Here is a 7,109-nt window from a genome sequence, read left to right as displayed (position 1 = left end):
CACGCTTTTCTTGTTTCCTTTGTTCAGGTTAGCAGATGGGCAGTTAGAAACTTTTGTTTTCCACACGGTGGCGCTACAGATCAAACTTACCTAAACCAGCTCCACTTACCTAAACCAGCGAGGGTCGGCACTTCAGAGCTCCTGGTAGAATAGAATCTGACATAGAAAAAGCTAGAGGACCCCATGGGGAAGTGTGGGCTTAGCACCTGGGGCTTTGTGGCTGCCCATTACGCAGTAGGGGGTTCCTTGATTGCAGGTTAGACCTCCTGCTAAAATCTTGAAGCAGATAGCAGGGCACTTGTTCCTGTAAGGCCATTCCTTACACTTGTCTGCCGCTTTCCCTTTCCTCTCTCACCCACTTTCCCCCTCAGTCACAGAGACTTTTCCTCAAATCCATGCTGGTGGAGAGAAACAGGTCCATCCTCCTGTGACCCGGGCGGCCCACTGTTAGCCACTCACCCTTTTGCTTTCCATCTCCCTTGTAAGGCAATCACCATTGTCAATGCCGGGAAAGCCCGGAGCAGGCGGTGTTACCCCGGGAAGGAGGGCTGACGTTTGAGATTCTCCTCTGTTTCCAAACTTGACCCTCCCATGCCAGTAGCACGCCTGATTCTCCTGACGGTCTCTCTGGACTTCCACAGGTTTCTCTGTTTTCCTTTGCTTGTCTGCCTTATTTTGCATTCACCAGTTTCATCTCCCCTCCCCGCCCAACTCTGTTTTCTGGTGTAATGTGAAGAAGCACTTTTGTTTGCTTGTTAATCACCAACCTGCTGCAAATAAAAGGGGAGAGAAAAAGGGACAGCTCATGCCGCCCTGATGCTGACAGCAACCCCCCATTCCCAAAGCCACCCATAGATTCAGCGTGACCCCTATGAAAGTTCCAATGACATCTTCCACTTCTAGAAATAGAGTTACCATCTGTAACAGGCAAATTTGGCCTTGGAGTACAGAATGAAGCAGGGCAAAGACTAATAGAGTTTTGCAAAGAGAACGCACTGGTCATAGCAAACACCCTCTTCCAACAACACAAGAGAAGACTCTACACATGGACATCACCAGATGGTCAACACTGAAATCAGATTGATTATATTCTTTGCAGCCAAAGATGGAGAAGCTCTTGTCAGCAAAAACAAGACCGGGAGCTGACAGTGGCTCAGATCATGAACTCCTTATTGCCAAATTCAGACTGAAATTGAAGAAAGTAGGGAAAACCACTAGACCATTCAGGTATGGCCTAAATCAAATCCCTTTTGATTATACAGTGGTAGTGAGAAATAGATTTAAGGGACTAGATCTGATAGACAGAGAGCGTGATGAACTATGGACTCAGGTTCATGACATTGTACAGGAGACAGGGAGCAAGACCATCTCCAAAAAAAGGAATGCAAAAAAGCAAAATGGCTGTCTGAGGAGGCCTTACAAATAGCTGTGAAAAGAAGCAAAGAGCAAAGGAGAAAAGGAAAGATATTCCCATTTGAAAGCAGAGTTCCAAAGAATAGCAAGGAGAGATAAGAAAGCCTTCCTCAATGATCAATGCAAAGAAATAGAGGAAAACAACAGAAGGGGAAAGACTAGAGATCTCTTCAAGAAAATTAGAGATACCAAGGGAACATCTCATGCAAAGATGGGTTCGATAAAGGACAGAAATGGTATGGACCTAAAGAAGCAGAAGATATTAAGAAGAGGTGGCAAGAATACACAGAAGAACTGTACAAAAAAGATCTTCATGACCTAGATAATCATGATGGTGTGATCACTCACCTAGAGCCAGAAATCCTGCAATGTGAAGTCAAGTGGGCCTTAGGAAGCATCACTATGAACAAAGCTCGTGGAGTTTTGGGAATTCCAGTTGAGCTATTTCAAATCCTGAAAGATGATGCTGTGAAAGTGCTGCACTCAATATGCCAGCAAATTTGGAAAACTCAGCAATGGTCCCAGGACTGGAAAAGGTCAGTTTTCATTCCAATCCCAAAGGCAGGTAATGCCAAAGAATGCTCAAACTACCCCACAATTGCACTCATCTCACACACTAGTAAAGTAATGCTCAAAATTCTCCAAGACAGGCTTCAGCAATATGTGAACCGTGAACTTCCAGATGTTCAAGCTGGTTTTAGAAAAGGCAGAGGAACCAGAGATCAAATTGCCAACATTCGCTGGATCATCGAAAAAGCAAGAGATTTTCAGAAAAACATCTATTTATGCTTTATTGACTATGCCAAAGCCTTTGACTGTGTGGATCACAATAAACTATGGAAAATTCTGAAAGAGATGGGAATACCAGACCACCTGACCTGCCTCCTGAGAAATCTGTATACAGGTAAAGAAGCAACATTTAGAACCGGACATAGAGCAATGAACTGGTTTCGACTTGGGAAAGGAGTACATCAAGGCTGTGTATTGTCACCCTGCTTATTTAACTTCTATGCAGAGTACATCATGGGAAACGCTGTGCTGGATGAAGCACAGCTGGAATCAAGATTGCTGGGAGAAATATCAATAGCCTCAGATATGCAGATGACACCACCCTTATGACAGAAAGTGAAGAAGAGCTAAGACCCTCTTGATGAAAGTGAAAGATGAGAGTGAAAAAGTTGGCTTAAAGCTCAACATTCAGAAAACTAAGATCACGACATCCGGTCCCATCACTTCATGGCAAATAGATGGGGAAACAGTGGCTGACTTTATTTTTTGGGCTCCAAAATCACTGCGGACAGTGACTGCAGCCATGAAATGAAAAGACGCTTACTCCTTGGAAGGAAAGTTATGACCTAGACATACATACAACAACCTAGACAGCATATTAAAAAGCAGAGATGTTACTTTGCGAACAAAGGTCCGTCTAGTCAAGGCTATGGTTTTTCCAGTGGTCATGTACGGATGTGAGAGTTGGACTATAAAGAAAACTGAGCGCCAAAGAATTGATGCTTTTGAACTGTGGTGTTGGAGAAGACTCTTGAGAGTCCCTTGGATTGCAAGGAGATCCAACCAGTCCATCCTAAAGGAAATCAATCCTGGGTGTTCATTGGAAGGACTGATACTGAAGCTGAAACTCCCAATATTTTGGCCACCTGATGCAAAGAGCTGACCTATTTGAAAAGACCCTGATGTTGGGAAGGGTTGAGGGCAGGAAGAGAAGGGGACGACAGAGGATTAGATGGTTAGATGGCATCACCGACTCAATGGACATGGGTTTGGGTAGACTCCGGGAGTTGGTGATGGACAGGGAGGCCTGGCGTGCTGCAGTTCATGGGGTCGCAAAGAGTCAGACACAATTGAACGACTGAACTGAACTGAACCAGCAATCCCACTCCTGGGCATAGATCCAGAAAGGATGGAAACTCTCATTCGAAAAGATACTCACCCCGCAGTGTTCACAGCAGCACTGTTTACAACAGCCAAGACATGGGAGCGCCCTGCGTGTCCATCAGCAGATGAATGGATAAAGAAGACGTGGCAGACACAGACACGCATACTCAGCCAAGAAGGAGAATGAAATAATGCTATATGCAGCAGCCAGGGTGGACCTCGAGGTTATCATACTAAGTGAAGTAAGCCAGACAAAGACAAGTGTCATATGATATCACTTGTGAACTCTTAAAAAATGATACAAAGGAATTTATTTACAAAATGAACTCAGACATAGAAAACAATCTTATATTACCAAAGGGAAAGGGATAGGATAAATAAGGAGTTTGGGGTTAACAGATACACAGTACTGTATATAAAATAGGTAAGCAACAAGGATCTCCTGTGTAGCACAGGGAACTATATTCAATATATTCAATAGCTTGGAATAACCTATAATGCAAAAGAATCTGAGAAAATACATTTGTGTATATGGATGTATACAACTGAATCACTTGCTGTACATCTGAAACTAACACAACATTGTAAGTTAACTACAGTTTTAAAAGGTTAAGGAAAACAACCACAGTGAGATATGAACTCGTATCTGTTAGAATGGCTGTTATGAAGACAACAAGAGGTGTGTGTCAGTGAGGACATGGAAAAAAAGACACACACACGCGAAGTGGAGTGTCACTCATCGTGAGGAAGCAAGTCCTGTTCTTTACAGCCACGCGGGTCTTCAGGCGTCATGCTGAGTGCAGTACGGCGGGTAGAGAACGATAAATGGTAGGTGTGATAACACCTGAGTATGGAACCTAAAAAAGCAGAACTCGTAAAAACAGAGAGTAAAATGGTGGTTACCAGGTGCTGGGGGTTGAGGGAATGGGAGATGCTGTTTAAGGGTAAAAAGTCACGTCCAACACCCTGGACTGTAGCTCGCCAGGCTCCTCTGTCCACGGGCTTCTCCAGGCAAGAGTACTGGGGTGCGGGGCCATGCCCCACTCCAGGGAATCGTCCCAACCCAGGGATCAAACCCGTGCCTCTGGCAGCTCCTGCATTGCAGGAAAGCCACGAGGGAAGCATTGCAGTTACCACAGTGATTGATTTCATGACCTCTAGATTCAAATCACCTGATTTTTAATTCTAGCTTGTCCATGTTAAACCAAATATGCAAGGCAGCTAAGCCTCAGTTTCCTCACGTGTAAGTAGAATATGCCAATGGTACTTATCTCATAGAATTACTGGGATGAGTATATGAACTGGACTTACGTGGTAGCTCAGTGGTAAAGAATATGCCTGCCAATGCCAGAGCTGCAGGAGATGTGGTTTCATTCCGATCCCTGGGTCAGGAAGATCCCCTGGAGAAGGAAATGTCAACCCATTCCAGTATTCTTGCCCAAGATGTCCTGTGGACAGAGGAGCCTGGTGGGCTACAGTCCATGGAGTTGCAAAAGAGTCAGACATGACTTGACTACATAGCAGAAAACTCCATGAATAATCTATGTAATGTGCCTAGCACAGTGCCAAACAGAAGATTGGCATTTAATGAAATGGTTGCTTTAAAAAAAAAAAATGTGGTTTTGCTCCGGGGGGGGGGAAATGCATACAAGTGCAGAAGGATCCTGGCTGGCTAGTAAAGAATATTTTTCACTTTCAAGGGTTTGTTCTGCTTGGAACAGTGCCCTTCTGGAACTTTCCCTTTCAGACACCTTCCTTAACCATTTAAGGTCCTGAGGTTTGGTTTGCCAAGACCTCTCCTGCTACTATTCCAGATTCCCCTGGGGTTGGGAGAGGGCCGCATACAGCAACACAGAAATTAAGATCGGAGTATTTTCCACAGTAAAGCTATCTTAGTTTCAGAAGGCAGGAATTCTAATTATTATGTTTAAAGCCCTCTTTGTAATGTATCTTCCACTTCCTGGAGTTTATTTTTATAGGTGCTTTCATGTTTCTCTGAAACTAGAGGAGACAGTCATACTTAAACCACAGAACCATTCATTCTAGAATTAACAATGCATGTGGTATTTTTTCCCCAAAGACCACCCCAAGTATGAAGGCTGAAATAGATTATTTTCACAATCCACCCTTCACGCTAGGCACCACCACGCCCTCCCCTGTGCGTGTCACTCCTGACGTCTCCCAAGGAGCTGGCCCTGTGATTGTGGCCTGGGCCTCCCTTAGAAAGTTGTCCCCTATCGGCTCTAATTAGATGTCACTTCCTAAACATATGGTACATTTTATACCAATTCCTTGCAGCAACAACGGAAGGTGGTTATTGACTGTTCCCTTCTACTCTTAAACTGCTTTCTTGTGCCCTGCCCATGGAACATACAGAATTAGGGACACTCACTGTAAAGTTATTTTTAGAGTGAAAAATCTCTTAAACAGCCTTACAGTATGGAAGTCATTGTGTTTTCAGTTTTCAGGGGACCAGTGCTGCTTGCCTCCCGTTCAGACCGCTTTCAACTGTGATGTCTGACTGCGTGTGTTCATTGCTCAGTCGTGTCCGACTCTTTGTGACCCCATGGACTGTAGCCCGCCAGGCTCCTCTGTGCGTGGGATTTTCCAGGCAAGAATACTGGAGTGGGTTGTCATTTCCTTCTCCTGGGGATCTTCCCAACCCAAGGTTTGAACCTGGGTCTCCTGCATTGCAGGCAGATTCTTTACCGTCTGAGCCACCAGGGAAGCCCCTAAGTCTGACTGTAGTAAAATATAATAAAGCAAAACGACGGCCAGATGAGCTGTTTTGTAGTTTGGCAAGTCTGAAACAGTTTGTAGGTGTGCTGGTTTAATTCACTGAGAGCTGCAGTCTGGGGTAAGCTGCTGTGTGCCAAGGGGAGCGCGTGCACTTTTCACCAATCACTGCTTTCCATTTGTAAGCCCTTCCAAAGGCAGCTGCCGTTTATCACAAGCTGTTGTGGTCTGAATGTGTCCCCCCAAAGTTACTATGTTGAAATCTAACCCCCCTAGGTGATGTTATCAGGAGATGGGGCCTTTGAGAGGCACTTAGTCATGAGCGCGGAGCCTTCCCAGATGGGACCCAGGCCCTTATAAAGGTGGCACGCTGGGGCTCGCTCTCCTCTTCCGCCACCCAGGGTTGCTGGGAAGTCTCCAGCCGGAGGAGGACCACCTCACTCCATAACGCTGACACCTCGATTTGGACTCCCAGCCTCCTGATCTGTGAGAAGCACATTTGTGTATAAGCGACCCCGTTTGTGGTGTTGGTTACAGCAGCCCTCGTGGACTAAAACACAAATGTAATTCATAAGAGCTTGTGACTGTCTTCTGCCAGCTAGAAAAGGCAACATTTTAGACCATAGGGCATAGTAAGGGAGGATGGGCCCGGAAAGGGCTTCTAAGGAGATAGACACAGCTGATCTGGACACAGCAGGGTACGAGAAGGTGCCAGTGGAGCGTGGTTTCTTAGCCTCAGCAACAGAGACACGCGGGCTGGATAATTCACTGTCGTGGGGGCTGTCACGCGGGTTGTGGAATGGCTGGCAGTGTCCGCCCTGGCCTCCGCACACTTTATGCCAATAGCTGTCTTTCTCTGAGTTGTAACAACAAAAATGTCTCCAGGCGTGTTTGCCCAGTGTCCCCAGGGCTGCAAGATCACCCTCAGTTGGAAACCACTAGAGAAGAGAATTCATTTGGAATTCCAGGGAAAAGCTAAACAAAGTCTGTACTTTGCTTAGGCCCCAGATGGCAGGGGCACCAACTATAAGCTACTAAGCATTTGTCCCATGCTGTCTAGAGGTTGA

This window comes from Cervus elaphus, chromosome 12 (genome assembly GCF_910594005.1).
Source record: "Cervus elaphus chromosome 12, mCerEla1.1, whole genome shotgun sequence".
In the NCBI taxonomy this organism is placed as follows: Eukaryota; Metazoa; Chordata; class Mammalia; order Artiodactyla; family Cervidae; genus Cervus; species Cervus elaphus.
This window is presented reverse-complemented; position numbering follows the sequence as displayed.